Below are 16711 nucleotides of genomic sequence, written 5' to 3' on the forward strand. Positions count from 1 at the left end.
TGGGTCAGTGTTATTCTTTAGTTATTCATGAAAATGCTCTGTGGTCTTTGTTTTGTCCATCTTGAGAAAAAAGAAAGGCTGTAATTTGACTTGTAGTTCTGACGTCGATCTCTCTTTGCAACTCATTTGGCTTAGAGCTTGGTTTTCAGCAGTTTCTGTCTCTGCTGGGGTTTTCTTTGGTGGTGTGGTTTTTTTTTTGTTTTTTTTTTTTTTTTTTTTTTTAAATTTTCTGTGGGTATTTGTACGTGATGAGAGCTTGTAGCTATATGCCTGATTTGTTTTGGTTGAAAAGATTTTATACGAGATACGTAGGTTTTGTAGAGCAATTGTGTTCTGCATTTTAAAGTGACACATTTCAGAAAAGGTTGAGGCTTTTTTTTAAAAAGGGTATTACTGGTTTTTGACCAACCACCAACACCTGTGAAAGTAGAACGTAAGGAAGAACACTGCTGTGCGTACACTGTGCATTAGCAATAAAATATTTTGTCGCTTGATATTACTGCAGAAATATATGCCACCTTTAAAAGGTTAAAACTGGTCTCTGTTGTTGATGAGATTATGGACACTGCATAATTAGGGTGGTGCTTATGTATAGTTCTACTGTTTGGATCAGTTTGCATGCAACACTGCAATATATAGGAAATAATTTTTTCAGATTCAGGGTTTAACTTGCATTTTCAACATTTACGCCAAGATGTACAGTATGTGGAAGTCAGAAGTTGCTGTGATTTAGTCAAATGTGCATGGCGGCAAGTTCTTTTTCTCACTGTTTTCTGTTTCTTTCTCACTGTTTCTCACAGGCTTAGTTACTGACAGTGAAAATTCTTGGAGAATTTTGTGCCTATTATTGTTGAAACTTAAGACTGTAGAAGGAGGGAAAAGAACGTTGCTTTATATTTCTCAGTATTTTTTTCATTTGAAGATATTTAGTGTATTTACTGACGGTTAATCCTCGTCTTGTCTCGGACTTGGTGAAATGGTGAGTTTCTTCATTGCTGAGTGGATGCTACAGCAGCTAATTCAGCTTGACATTTGCTTGTCCATTCTTCAGTGCTATTGAGAGCATGAAATGCATGAGACAACTTTGAGGTAGCTGAAGAGGTGAACCAAAAGCTGTGAAATACCCTAGCTATACGTTTCTCTATGTGTCGCTGTCCAAAACATCTGCTAGTGTTCTCAGTGCTGTTCCTGATGTCTTCCTCAATGCATTCTTCCAGAGTAGATTTATTTGCAGAGAGGAAGATACTCAAGAAACTGCTCTATCATGTCATTCAACCCACTCAGAGTTCCTTATCCTAAAGCAAACCCAGAGCATCCTCTCTAACGAACGGTTTCTTTGTCTGCTTTGGCAGAATTCACAGAGGAGCCTGGCTGATGCATCTGGGACTTGTTATAGAGCAGAAGACCACAGGGCCACAATTAGCCCAGTAATTTCTATGTGGCACCTTTATATTGTTTATTTTTCTTTTTTGTTCCCGCCCCCCCCCTTTTCTTTGCAAGTGGCCTACTTCCCTGGCTTATAACTGTTCCTGTTTTACATTAGATGCCACACAGGAATTTCAGGCAAAGTTTGTTGTACGTTTTCCCCCTTTCTTCCCTTGTGGTACAGTATTTTTGGTCATACATTCATAACTGTTTTTGGGGCCAGAAAGAAGTATAGAGGGTGTAGAAAGTTTTACTGTATTGCCACAGCCATTTTGATTGCCAGCAAACGATTTTATGATTCCTGAATTACTTTGTAGGACTTGTTCCCCCCCCCCCAACAGTTATGATTTGCATGAAAACGGTATCTAAGTAATAAAGGTGTACTGAAAGGAGTCACGAAAATGATTATTCTGCACAATACAACTTCTTATGCAGAAGTTGCAAGTTGAAATGGAATAGAATTTCTGTTAGGTCCCTGGTGGCACTTTCTGCAGTAAGTGGTATGGCTGTGGACCCAGGGGCAGGGGCCCAAGGTGGTTCTGTGTGATGCTTTTGGCTGAGCTCACTGTCAAGAGAGACCCATGAAGGAGGCCCTGCTGGTACCATCCAGGTGACAGTTCTGCTTTTCCCGTGTTGCCCAGAAAGATGCAGTGGGGAAAAGGTGTGTGCTGTTTGTGTTCCCTGCTTGAGGCAGTTGCTTCAGGTCTTTCTGATCTTTATTCTGTTCCCAGAGGTTATTCTTCTGTATTTCTTGTAGTTGGGCGTTCTCACTACCTGTTTATGGTAGTTAAAGGGCCAGCAGAGTTTGTACCTTGGTCTGTTAGTCAATATAGCTGCCAGCCTTGGAAAAATGTTCCACTCGTGCTTTGAAGGCAGCAAGTGTACTGGCATATGAAAGGTTGACCGTGATGTGATCTGCAGTTACATGATAACCATCTCTCCTAACCTCTCTTCTGCTGGTTTGAAAAACAAGAAGTGTTGATTAGCTGGAAAATAAAGCTGCACACTGTCATCCTGTAATTATTTGTTTCTAATGCTTGAATACAGTAGCAGGTAGTTTGTATGCATCAGAAACGTTTGAAGGTCTGGAGGGCTAGCCATTCCCCTGGCTATCCCCAGTGTACAGTCGGTTGCAGAGGACCAGCAGGAAGCCTGTTGTCAATGTCACGTTGGAATTGCAGTGGAAATGCAAACTACTGTGAGAATAGAGGGGGGGAAAAGGACAGAGAGCTGTAGGGAAGCGAGCAGAAATCTGGCAGGAAAGAGACTGTGGAGAACACAGGAACTGATAAACTGTGACAGGAGCTGTTCACGATGTACTGACTTGTTAAACATGTACAATTTAGGGACCCTGAGTATTTTCTGGGCTTTATGCTTGTGCCCAGCTCTTGTATCAGACACCAGTGCATTGACCACTGTGCTAATACACGTTTCTTTTATTTCTTAACCAAATTCTGAGTAAGGCATGAGGACCATTAGCTCTCCTTGCCTTGCTAATGTCTTGGAGATGCATACAGCGCAGGAGGTTGACTGTTTAAGATGGGGGTGATTTGAAGCACGATGGGAACCAAGCAGCTGTCTCCTGTTCCAGGTCACAGTTCGCCCTATGTGGTGTGAAGAGAAAGGAAAGAATGAGACAGAAGAAGGCTCGGAGCAGAAATTTCAGTGCTAATGTGACTGCCTGCTTTCTCCTCTGGTATTTACTTCACCAAGTGCATTTCATTTTTTCTAGTGCCAACTCTGTGTGTGTGTTTCAAATGCACTTTTAGTCAAGAAATCTGACAACACATCTGTGTTACATTTTTCCCATTTATGAACTTAATAAAAAGGATAGATAGTATGGTATAGGGAAGGAATAGGGTCACAGTTTTTTCCAGTGTATCAGTGCTGACATTACAAAATTAGCATTGTACATTTTGCCTGTGATTCCCGTGTTTCATTTGGGAGGGTCCTCTGTGGTTTGCCAACCTCTATGGATGTGGTTGACTGGTGAGTGGGAGAGTAAGTTCATATTGTAATACCAGCAGTGGCATATATGCACTTTCAAAACGCTGTTCTTTGCTGTGCTGGTAGGTTTCTCGTGAAAGGTTTCCTGTGAATTTAGAGTGGTGTGTTAGGCTCCCACCATCTGACTTGTCATCACATGACTAGTTAGCCACAGACCTCTAGAAGATTGGGATGTCCAGTGTTGCGTTAAAATAACATCCTGCTTCTGCCCCATGTTATGGTACTTCAGACATACACTGTGTCTCCCTCCCTCCCCTCTCCTCCTTTGAGGGGCCACAGATCATAAAAGATTGCTTCCGCAGGTGGAAGTTCTGGAAGCAATGACTATTTATCTTCTATCTATATAGTATGATGCGTTTCACACCCTGTCCCAAGCGCCTGCCTTCTGGCCACTAGCTTTTGATTCTGATTTTTCTGACTCCATAAGCACAAGTTTGACATGGCTGTCAACATTAATGCCAGACTGGTACTTCAGCATTGGTTCTAAGAAATTCACACTGTTCCTTTGTCCTTGCAATTTCTAAATTGTGTAAGGCTGCCTTCATTTTTCTCTAGTCTTTCATTTTGTCTGTTGCCTGCTGTAGGCTCCTGGGCTTTAATCGTGAGAGGTTTCTGAACTGGTTCATACCTTTATGTACCACATTGTTGTTTTCAAAAGGTTGTGCGTGGTGCGGTAACAATTCTTTCAGACTTAAACAGATGGGGCAGCAACTATTTTCCCCTCAAAGCCACTGAATAAATATAAGTTGCTTCACAGTGCTCTACATGCTGATCCACAGAGAGGTTCTGCTCCGTGTGGGACGGAGGGAATGATAGTTCCTGATCGCTGTATGGAATTGTGTCCCTACAAGCACTGTGTGGACTGCTTGGTGTGGTTTAGAAAAAGAATTGTTTGTAGGAGGAGGAATGTAGTTACATGCCTTGTGTTTTGTGGCTTAGCCTACAAACCTGTAGATAATATCAGTGCAAACTGATAGCACTACTTTGTTCTCAATGGGGTTTTAAATTATTTTTTGTTTATTTCAGTTTGGTGAGAGTCTGGTTTGCAAGGTAGAGTTAAATGGAGATGATACCTTGGCTTTGTGGCTGCATTTTGTCCTGTACATCTGCAGGATGTTGGTAGGGGGAGATGTGTTGAACCTTTCTCCTGCTGCTTCACAAGTTGAAATCTGAATAGGAAGATGGGATCACTTGTGTCATCAACTCAGATTCTCCACAATAGAACTACAGATGGCATTACACTTAAAAACCCACACCAACAAACAACCAACAAAACAAAAACCACCAAAAAACCCTCACCAGCTTACAGCCAAGTGTAAAAGAAAAGATGTGGTTAGGAGAGCAAAGGCAACTCTGATTCCCTTTCTTTTGTCTTTAATTACAGTGGATGTCTGTTGATCTCATCGACATTGAGCATACAAAAATTTACAAATATTTGTGGCAACTAAAAAATGTTTTTGGCTACGTAATTCATGATTATGATGCCTGTATTGTTAAAATTACATATTTTTTTCCTTTTTTTACTTTCTGGTAACTGAGTGAGTATTTGACATTCGTTTGTTAGATTGTGTAATGTGAATATGGTACTGTAGTATCCAAAGATTAGATATTAGAGTTAATTAGACACTTCTGCACGAAAAAGTTTATGGAGCTATTAAACCAACTATAAATTGCTGGTTTTCTTATTTGGTTAATTACATTATGTTGTGTTTTGCTTCTTTAGGTCACATTTAGGTCACCTTGCAGAACCTTCCGAGAAAACAAGGGTTATAGTAAGAAAGCGATGTTTAATAGCACTATCTTCACTACACAGTCAGACTGAAACAGGAACAGGTTGTCTGGAGTAAGTATTACGGGTTGTGGTTGGCTGTTTTGGTGGGTTTTTGTTTGTTCTGGGTTTTTTTTTTTTCTTCCTGTAAACTCAGTAGCATAGTTATTAGGCTATTATTGTATTTAAATTTGTTATAATTGCTTTTAAAATAAATCCATCAGTGACTCCATACTTATTTCAGTTGATCAGCTGGTAATGGACACTCTTTTGGACTCTTAGTGAAGCGTCTCCCATCTTGAAAGCAATTGTGTTTTATGAAATTTAGATGGGCTTAGGATTTTTCTCTGACTCCTGTGTATTCTGGGTATGGTTTTGAGCGGGAAGCAGCCTAGTGTCGATGTACTTACATATAACCCCAGATTTGCTGGGAAAAGTTAAAGCCCTGCCTGTATCTTCCAGGGAATTTGAAAATATAGTTGTTTTTTTGTCAGTAACTTTTCCCTCCTGGCTCTTCCTGTGTGACATTCATATTTTTGTTGTCTGTTTGTCTTGTATTGCAGTTTCATCATCCATCAAACTAGGATAAGTCTTTAGTTATGGATCTCAGATGTGTCTTTTCTTTGCTGTTTGTAGGTAACTTGTAGCTTTTGTAAATTCTAGACTGTGACATGTCTGTCTCATTTATGCTACATGAAGCTTAACTACCTAACTCGGGGACTGTGGATTGCATCTTTTGGTAGTAGATACCTAAACATTTATATACTGACGCAGTGTAATTCTTAATTTCTTTGTGCTTCACTTGCTTGAGATGGGATATGTTATCATTTTTCTGTCACCTAGTTTGCATCAGATTGTAAAATGTTTAAACATTCTCGTAGGGGTTAGAAACTGGGAAAAATCTGCAGCATTTTCTGTCTGATGCAGATTTTACCCATGCTGTGTGATACATTCATGTAATTCTGCAGGAGTCATTGGAAATGTACTTGAATGCATAGTTAGGAATGAAAAATATCTGGCCATTAGAACTGAAGGGGAGTGGAAGATGGTTTTAGTGTGCAAGAAGTATATTTTGACATATTGCTTTATTGCCAAGAGGAAATGACTCTTCTTAGCTTCTTCTTTAAAAAGGGATGTGTACATGGTGTCATAATTTGGGCAGAAAAATGTCTGTGAAACCTAGTCAGACAAGCTAAACTTCCTACTTGGTATTTTTCCAAGGTGTTTTTAACTGGCAGGTTTGGATTTATAACTTTTTTTAAAGGCAGGAAATTTTTATAAAATTTTAATTAAATGTGGATTTGAAGAGGTCAATGTGTGTGCTAGTTCCCTTTCTGTAAGTACTTGAAGCAAATGCTCCAATTTTAAGTCAGCACATGTAAATTTGTATCGGTTCCTGATCTAGGCCATATGTCAAGTGACAGGTAAATATACCGGTGAGAGGTTCTTGTAGCACCTGATATTTGAATTCTGGCTTCTGAAGTTTTCAGAAACTGTGTTTTGTGAAGTTATTTGTCTTTAACTGACTCACCAGACAACACAGTAGAAATACAGGCACCTGTTACAATGTCCTAATAAAATAACACCTATTTGCTCCTTACACACTATTTTGAAAAGTTAATTCTTGACTCCAGTAATCAAGTTACTGAAATGGTTGGGCAATAGAGTTGAAACTGAGCTATTCAAACAAAGGAAATTAAAAATGTCTACTGGAGGCAGCATTAGTCATATTAAATAGTCATATGCAGGCTTATTGCAGGCACAAAACTTGCTCATGGTTTTAGCGGCCAGTGAACTTTTCAGATGCTGTAACCTAAGATTGATTCTAATTTTTCCTTTTTGCGGAAATATTTTTGAACCCTTTTTGTTTGTTTGTTTGGATTTGGACATTTGAGTATGCTTGTACAGGTTTCAGTCATCACAAAGTATTTTGCGATTGACATCTTTCATTGAAGTAGTAAAACAATTAAAATAAAGTCTGAGTAGTGTCTATATTCAAGATAAAAAGCCAAGTGGAGTTCTCACAGTGTTTTAAAAGAAGGAAAGGAGACAAAGATCTTTTACTAGAGATTTCCACTGCCTGAAGGAGGCTGATTATAGAGAAGATATGGCCACGTGTCTGCAAGGTGGAGGGAAAGATAGAATGCAAGTGGCAGAATGTGCAAGTTGCAACAAAAGAAATTCCAGTTGCACAGGAGGAAAAAAAAAAAAATCACTATGAAGGTGGTTAAGCACTGGAGTGGGTTGCTCATGGAGACTTTTAAAAATTAACTGTGCGAACTCTTAAGCAATGTGCTTTAACTTCAGTGTTGAAACTGATCTTGGGAGCAGATGAGTCCCACAGGTCCCTTCCGACCTAAATTAGTCTGTGATTCTTAGATAATCTTAATTATTTTTGGTCCTTATGATGAATCGCCAGGACTACTTTTGACTTTATTACCATTAACTTCATGACAAAAGCATTGTTTGTGTGCAGTTTTTAGGATTGTTCTTTTCTACCAAATGGCATTGTATTTCAAGTTGACTTATAAATAAGTGTAATTAAAAAGGTGTATAAAATATGTTTAAATATTTGCATTAGACTTGAATTGTTGGCTTTCTTTCAATGCTTGTTCAGCATTAAACAGTCCTGTTCATATAACAAACAGCTGTGAAACAGCCACCTCTGAATCTGTATAGTGGGTGACATTGAAGCTGGTGTTGGAAGAAAACTAAGTGCAAAAATACAGACCAGATTGCTCTGTGTAAGAAACCAGCCCGGTCAGGAAGAATGTCTGATGGAGGATGTAAATTATTATTTTATTTTTTCCTTAAAGGGCATCTTTTTAGCTTTTAATATCCATAGCATCTCTGTATATGAGACTTAAGCACAGTCTGCTTATGTGACGGCTCTGTGTTTTGGTCTGTGTGCTCTCCTTTTTGGACAAAATTTCACTCCTCGTTAGTTTTCCACTCTTTAATTATTTCACTTTTTTACCTCTCTTTCTAGATGCATACAATCTGTCTGCTGGAGAATAACCCTCTTTCCTAGAGGTTTTGATTGAAATATCAGAAATAATTGAAAAGTGAATCTTTTAGTCCCTGTGTGAAGAAGTATCTATATATAGGAAAACCTCAATTTCTAGTCTTAACTTTTTTTATAGTAGAAAGTCATTAGCTCATAATTTAGAGACTTAACATTTTGAGAGCTGAAAGAAATAGTGAGCTGCTGGTAACACTTAATGGTCTAAGTCCCTTTGTACAATTCAAAAGGAGAGGAAATACTAACCATACATTTATGTATTTGAATGTATTGTGAATGGAATATTTCCTTGTCTTTTCCTCTGTGTTTACAGTGGGACAAGTAATTACTCTTGAGTGGTAGAACAGATGAGAAAATACTGGGGAGCAGAACTAATACTTATTTAGTATTTCCTAGTTTTTTTGTTAAGACTATTAAGAATTCCTGTATAATTATTTCATAGCAATGTGGGGAGAGAGACCCTACAGTTTACTTAATACAGTAAATCAATAAGAGCACAACTCCAGATAATTAATGCATCTTTTCAAATTCATGACAGACACATTACATGCTTGAATAATAGCTTGAGCTGTTATAATGCCAGGCCTTTAGGCTGTAGTTTTACCTGCATTTGTTAGAATGAGCTTAAGAACTGTAAAGTGGCAACCCAGCCCTGGGGGCTGGAAGAAGCTGTCACTCTTCCTCCACCACTCATCCTGCTTCTATTTACATCTTCACTTTGCTGGCACAAGCAGTTATGCAGCTTTGTAGGAAATTGTCTGACTCACCTGTGTTAAAATGACATCTTTATTTTTGGTTAAAAGGTTCTTCTGGGCTGAGGTTGAGCTCTTTGTCCTCCTTTCCCTTGCAGTCTGACTGTCCAGTCCTCTTTCTTCCCTTGTGCCAGCTACATTCACCTTTTTTGTTAAGCTTGATTTTTTTTTTATTGTTTAAAATATCCATGTGAGCATTCCATCATTGAAATGTTTAGTAGAACCTTTTTCTAATATTAGAACTCAACATATCCTAAGATTTCATGCTAACTTTCCCCTAGTACATAAAATTATCTACAGTGATCTGGATTATCAAAAGCGAATTATCTAGGTTGTGAACTAACCCGGTCTAATCTTCTCTCAAATCATCATCAGTCTCACTTTACTCTCCTGGAGCATGCTATACAGAATGCATTGGCCTTCACGTGAGATCCCACTCTGCCTGCTGCTATTTAAAACCTGCCAAAATATCTAAGAGAGCTGTTGACACATTTTCCTAGAGGTGAGCATATGAGATGTTCTCACAGCCCAGTTGACGTAGAATGCTGAATTACTTGACTTCTGCTTCATTTGAGCTTCTTTCCTTCTTGTCTCCCTGACTCTGTTGGTTGAGGTGTCAAATTAACTGTTACTTACATGACAGTGCTCTTATAATCTGCTGTTTTCTTCCATTTCTTTATATTCTTTATATTCAGAACTGGAATCCATTGAGCTGAAAGGGGATGTTTTCTTATAGTGGCCCCAGCTTCAGTGTGATCCCTGATCAAAAGCTTCTAAAGACAATTTCAGGCAGTAGCATTTAAATGTGAAAGAAGTCTTTATTTCTCCTTGCCACTCACTTTAACAGTACAATACAAAAAGATGACCTGAACTCCTTATTTTTATGTATGTATTTCAGGATAGAGCAAAGGATAGTCATGAACTGGCTGTGAGAAGCTGTTATGTTACTTTCGTATTTTGTGTTCCTTGTGAATGATGTGCTGTCTGAAGCCTATCAGAAGCCTGAGCTTAAGTTTTATTAGTTTGGTTCATTGAGAATAATATCTGGAGGGAGCAGGAACTGTGTTTAGTTGCCTGAGTATAAAGTAATGAAGAGTAATAATTTCCTTTTATCCTTGTTGTTCAAACCAGTTCTGATAAGTCTTCTGAGCCTGGACTACCAGTTTAATAGTGTTGTTTCCTACCTGTAGACTTGTTTTGCAGGAAATTTTTTTCTGAAGACGATAATCTCATTTACAGCTAGTTTTAAAATTACACTTTAATTGAATCATAGAATAATTTCCATAAGAAGGGATGACCAGAGGTAATCTAATCTAACCATGTGCTCAAATCAAGTTGCTTAAAATTGAATTAAATTTTAATTTGAAACCAGTTAATGTTGGCATTCTTTTCATATCTCTTTTTAGTGGCATTAATATCAAAGTAGAAACTCCATTTATTGTGGTTTTAAAATTCTGGCTTTAGTTTTTAAAACTTACTCTGCAATTCTATAGGTACAGCAGAGGAATAAAGCTACAGAAGATGAACAGGCAAAGTAATCGGGGACCATGGAAAAAACCGTAATTTAATTCTTTGTGGAAAATTAGCTGTATTTCATGAGGAACATGAGAGAATTGAGATTTGAATGGCTGAGAGACCACTCTTGGTACCAGTCTGAGCGTTGTGAGGGATTCACATTTAAATAAGTACTTTCATGTTTCCTATGCATAGATATTTTTAGAAAAATAAACAGCGATATTTTTATTCTGATTTCTGCAGGAATCCTGACTAAATGGACACTTAATCTTCCATTCCATAGGGCCAGCTCATGTGGCAGTTGAACTAAACTGCTGGGAAATATTTATAGTACCACATGATCTTTAAAAATAACTTTCCAGGCTACACTGTAGATGTCTTGAATTCTTAAAATCTTTGCTATTGTAGATAGATAACTGTGACATTTCTGGAGTGGGAAAACCTTAGCTTTGCTGATATAGGCATTTGTATTTATAATCAAGTTGTTTGTATTTATTTTTAAATTAGTAAGCAGTTTAGATTGAAATTCACCTGTGCAGCTGTAGAAGGCCTTGAGTGGGTTCATTTTTTAGGACAAAACAGGAATTTCAGTGGCATGGTATGAAATGACATACAGCATAAACTTCAAGTGTCATCATCATACACTAAAGTGTATCAGATCCCATGTTTAGAAGAGGGTCAGTACTGATCCTGTGTGAACTGTGAGGTCCAGTGAACAGAAAATACAGTTTTTAGTAGTACGTGTGTTGCTTAGCATAGGTGCTTTCTCTTGTCATGCTAAACCTTTAAACAAAACCTAGGTTGTAATTCTGCTTTACACCTGACTTCATCCCTGTGACTGGTGCTGGAGGGTAACGGCAGTGTTGTCACCTCAGCAGCGTTTTAGATAGGATACCTGCTTGTCACAGGGTGAGGCAGATCGAGGCCCGAGTTGGTGGAAGACTAGTAATATTTGTTCGTGCTGGTTTTCCGTTGTGTGGCTAGGCAAGTGGGGACCAGCCAGGAAGGGGAAAATCGTAACAGTGCTGCTTCTCCCTGTGGGCTGCCCTCAAAGCGAGCTACGGAGAAGGTGAAACGGCACGCAGGGAGCGGTGTGGCTTACGAGGGTCAAGCCAGTGTCTGAAGTGATGCTGTTGCAGATTATTATATGTATAAATAGAGCAGCGTCAGCAGAGTGGGAGCCCCTTGCAACCCTGAGGCTGCTGCCAGTGTGCTGACTGCAGAGCGGTCCTGGGCCTGCGAGCGCACGGGGGTGCCAGCAGCTCTGAATTTGTCACAGGTTTGGGAACAGAAGAGGATGCAGCTCTACAAAGCCATGAACTGGCACACAGATTTTAGTGTATGTACTCTTGAATTCAGAGCCTTCAGAAGTCTTTTCAGATACTATGAAGGAGGAATTTTTCCTTTGATGTTTTTTTCAAGTGTCTGCTAAGTTGCATAGGACATAAACCTGCCTGCGTATTTTGACTCCTTTTCCATCTTTGCTGCTAGATTCTTTTCCCTTATTTGTTCTCAAATATTTCCTTTATAGCTCGCTCATCTTTTTATAGTTCTGGATGTTTGCGTAGTTAGAAAAACGATTACAATGATTTTATTGTGTAAGTGCTTAGTGTTTCTCCTACTTACACGATGTGATATGCTGCTGCTGTTTCCTAGAAAATTACTGTGGTCAGATTGTCATCTAGTCTGTTCTGGACAGTGAGATATTGTTTAAACAGTGTTCTTGTGTGCCTGGATAGGGTGGCCTTTTTCAACTGCTTTCACTGCTACAAGACTTTTTTTTTTTTTTTTTTTTTTTAGCCCCTTGACTGCCACATGACAGAGCAAGCAGTAGATAAAGAGCTGTATTGATCACAGTGATGATCTCCTCGAATGTGGTGCTTAACAGTTGTATTAACTTATTATATAAAGCAAAAATCTGGATAAGCAGAATACTCTTAGGTTTTGCATAATCAAAACAAGCTAGTTTCTGAATATTTGTCCTTTATGTAAATATTCATGTTTTTAGTGAAAAGAAAAATAAACCCAGGTTTGTATTTAACATGCAGAGCTGTAGATACTTCTGTGCCCTTAAAATGCAACTTTGCTTGAAAGAGGTCGTGTAAAATAAACTTAATTCTTAAGGAAATGGACTTTTTCATACACATAATCCTGCCCCCCCCCCCCCCCCCCCCCCCAATTTTGCCATCTATTTGGGATAGCATGCTTACTTCATCCTGTGGATTGTGACCACATTTCAGGGATAAGTGACAATTTCAGATGTCTGAAGACTGGATTTCCTTGGTGCTATGAGGCAGCCCAGGAGATGCTATGAGAGGTAACAGGGCATCAGAGTTTTCCTCTAACACTTTATTATATGGGTATTCATATTCACCAGCTTCCTTGCAGCTTCTTTTACTTGTCTTTTATTAGATTCTTTTTAATTATGCTTCAGGATAATAGGTTGAATGTTCCATTGGATTTTACATTGACATTCTTTTAATAACAGAAAAATACACCTCAGAGGATGAGTGTTAGGAGATTTGTGGTGAGTTCACAAGTAAAGGAGAATTTCTAACTTAATGACACAGTGTGAGATTTCAGAGTTGGTGCATTCTTCAAAATAATGTTTGTTTCGGAAGAACTTACCTGACAGGGATTAATGTTGGGTATTGATAACAATCTATGCATATTTGTGAGTACTTTTTAACGTCTAAGTCTTTTGCTGAGATGATAAATTAGTTTCAAAGGGAACTTCATTGCATTGTTATTCCACGTCTTAATATTTTGCAGTACCTCCAGACAGGCTCGCTTTCTCTGCGCATATTCTTGTTGAGCTCTTAATTTGAGGATAACCTTATAAAATCTCTCCTGCGCTTCGTTTCATCCTTCATACCTTCTTGGTCAGTACTGTTTCATGTCAGATATTTGCACCTTCTGGATTTAATTCCTTTACATGAGCAAGTTAACTACTCGACGCAGGTAAAACTGAGTTTACCAGCTCTTGTAGCAGTGGTGTTGAAGCCTGTGCAGCTGGGTGGACTTTCATACTGCCTTGTCCTCAAGTAGTCGTGATGGAATTGAGTGTGCCACAAACTGGTCTTGCCTGCCTTCTTGGCAAAACGGGATTAGCTTCTGAGTGGATGGCTTAGTAAGGCAACTCGGCCCCAGCTTGTAACCACAGCTTCTGAAACCCTCCTGATCCTTTAGTCTAAAAGAAGTCTTGTAACTCTTGGGAATGTTGTGAATGCCTGGGTTCTGTAAATTTATACCGTGTAATGTTCTGGTGGTTCTGCTAGTAACTGGCACTGGCTGGAAGTGTTGCCTATATTGTTTTACAAGCTGCTTTTGTACCTGCACTGTACAGCCCAGGCACGCATGGTTCTAGTTCCATGTTTTGGTTAGGGGAAAAAAAATGAGTGGGCTGCAATTCACAGAAAAACTTCTATAGCTTACTTTTGACTTGTCATCTTTCCTGAAACCCTTTTAGGAATCAATGAAGAAGCAGCCTGCGCCTGGTAGTCCTTTTTTTTTTTTCTCCTGTTTGGTTAGTTTTTTTCTGTTTTTCCTTTATTAGTGGTCTCTTTGGCTAGATGATGAGAGATACTTTTGTTGGGGGATGGAGAGGAAGCTACAAGGTCTCTTTTCTTCTGGAATAAGGCTGCTGGAACTAGAGCAAATTTTTCTGTCTGCCTAGAGATGGTTAAGTCCTTTAAAAAACAAAACGCCCCCCAACAAAACAAGAACAATAAAGAACTCTGCACCTGGGAACACATAGCTGTTCTCAGTAGCTGTTCAGGGGCTGTGGCCTGTTGGCTGGTCTCTTCTGCTTAAAATATCTGATTATTTTATGATCAAGGTCACAACACAGAGGAAAGATGAAAGTTAAATTCTGTAACTTTCACATTGGTTTCACAGAGGAAATTCTCACTCTCTGCAGGAATCCATAATGGAGACAAAAATATGGTACAACAGGCTGGTCCGTTGGTGAAGCAGTTTCAAGACAAGTGAATGTTTATGGAAGACACCAGTGATGAAAATCTATGTAACTTATTGTATGGTTCACAAGATTCCTCCCTCCCCTTTTACCGAGCTGGAACTGTGTTATTATGTGAAGTACGCATTTTGGTTTAGGCATTTAGAGTTTTAATTGTCTTTTATTTGGGCATTCTTTCTTTCTGGTGAAAGCAAATGAAAGTGTTATTTCATGTGTCGCTTCAGTTGTTCAGAATGCAGACTGCTGTCCGAAGGGATGCTCCTGCCCTGCTCCCAGCTAAGTGTTACCACCACCTTCTTTCTGTGTTCATGCAGCCTGCCTGCTTGGAAAGCTGTTTACTGAAAACTGTTTTTAAAGAAGAGAAATACCTAAAGTCTCAGTTGGATCAGTACTCTTACCACGCTGACAGGAAGAGCAGTGTGATCTGCTATCAGTTTTAGCCCACTGTAGAGCTGCGTTTGAGGCCCTAGTTACCTGAAGCGCAGTGACACAACCTGGGGCCTTGCTGCTGATGGGAAAGTCCTGCTTCCATTCCTCTCCTTTCAGAGGCTCTGGCACTCTTCAGATCCTTCTGTGATTTACTTCAACTAGATAACGTGAAGGAAAATTACTCATTGACTCCACCTGGATGATAGGCTGATACTGTTTGTGAGGTGTGCTGGGGCAGGACGGGGCAGCCTGGAGTAGAGGGAGCAGAAGGGGGGAGGTGGGCATTCCCCTCTAGCTGTCGGTGGGCCGGGCGTTGGATTGCGTGGCTCGCTTGGGAATGTGTTAGGAAAACCGTATTATGGTGCAGTGTGGAGGCTTACAACCTAGATGTTGACAGCTTGTAGTGATAGTTGTTCCACTTCAGTCTTAACACTTGGTGCACACCAGATGTACGGGTTTATAGACGTAAAAATTGCAGGCAGTTGTCTTGGTTTGAGAAATCTTGTAGGGCTTCTTGTCTGTGTATATTAAATATAAAGATGAGTGTTAAAATTTTCTTTCTGTCTTTCTTGTTCTGCAGATGTTTTGTTTCTTTCCATTAGTCTAAGCAGCTCTTTTGGACCTGATAAATTGAGCAGTTTTGAGATTGTGTGTGTGTGTCACATACATATATATGAATCTGAAAATAATAAGTCAAAGTTTAGAGAGAATTTACAGCTTACATGGGAATGTTTGAATGCTGTCTGTCAATATTACATACCTGTGACTTAGAAGAGCATTTAATATTTGGCTTAACTGCTATTAAATGCAAATAATCATTGATTAGATACTTGAGTAGCCAAGATTAAGTACTCTTTTAATTACTTCCTCCTTTTGTATGAGAAGTTGTTTTTACCATGACAGTAGGCAAGAATAGCTATGAGGTTAACAGCCTGAAATAGCTTTTTATTATTATTTTGATTGTTCGTTTTTTCCTTTAGCTGGAAGTTGTTTAAAATGTCTCCGGTGCTATTGCTCCCAATCCAGATGGCTTTCTGCCTTTGTTTCAGTTACTAGATGTCAGATTGTTAGTCACTAGTGCCACCACACATTTTACAGTTTGGCCCGTGACTCATTCTCACAGCCGTCTTATGTTGGCAATCAGTGTTATTCTCAGTATAAATACTTGTTCTCTCTTGACCCCTGTGATGTCAGCTACTGGTGGAAACTGGGTGATGACTGTGTAAGACAGTAACCTGTTTCCTTGAGGAAGGAAATATTGAGTAAGTGTCTGAAAGCAAGAATAGTTTCCCAGCATGCTCAGATTGATGTGATGATTTCTCTTCCCTTTTTAGTTGAAAATGGAAATGTAATTTTAAAAGATTCTGATGTTTGTTTTGGAAATCCATAATTATAAACAAGTGTCTTACAAGAAGTTTATAACTCTGTGCGTTGCGGTGCCTAGGTTATAGGGTATGTAACAGCATTTTTGTGTTTTGTTTCTTAGAACGTTTTAAAATTTTGCTGATGCGCTAAAGTGGTTTCAACAATTGCAAATGTGCTGGAAAAACATCCAAAAGAGGATGAAAATAGAAAAGGTCTTGTGCTGAATTAAAACAGAAATGATAAACAAAATATATTCACCTGTTCCTTGTAGTTTTTCCTTGCTGCTGTACCTGTTAAAATAATGCTTTATAACGGTGATACTGCTTTATTTTACCATGATGACCACAGATAACTGAAAATATAGTATGTCCAAGTATGAAAAATTTTTAGTTTTAGATAATTCACATGATTTTTTCTGTGACTACTGTTGTCAGTTACAACAAAATTGCAGC

At 39.0% G+C, this 16711-nt stretch overlaps 1 protein-coding gene across 12 annotated transcripts in view; it reads left to right on the top strand.

The window, feature by feature from the left end:
- Positions 1–16711, top strand: part of PIK3CB (phosphatidylinositol-4,5-bisphosphate 3-kinase catalytic subunit beta) — a 101058-nt gene that overhangs the window by 38229 nt on the left and 46118 nt on the right. For 8 of the 12 annotated variants that reach the window (XM_056358191.1, XM_056358195.1, XM_056358194.1 and 5 more), the window contains one exon: positions 5156–5275. The exons of 3 other annotated variants lie outside the window; for them this stretch is intronic. The gene's annotated coding sequence lies outside the window, so the exon portion shown is untranslated. Of the gene's footprint in view, positions 1–3102; positions 3122–5155; positions 5276–16711 lie in introns of those variants that run through there. One more of the 12 variants, XM_056358200.1, reaches the window with a different exon arrangement.

The sequence above is a fragment of the Falco biarmicus genome, chromosome 13 (assembly GCF_023638135.1).
Source record: "Falco biarmicus isolate bFalBia1 chromosome 13, bFalBia1.pri, whole genome shotgun sequence".
In the NCBI taxonomy this organism is placed as follows: domain Eukaryota; kingdom Metazoa; phylum Chordata; class Aves; order Falconiformes; family Falconidae; genus Falco; species Falco biarmicus.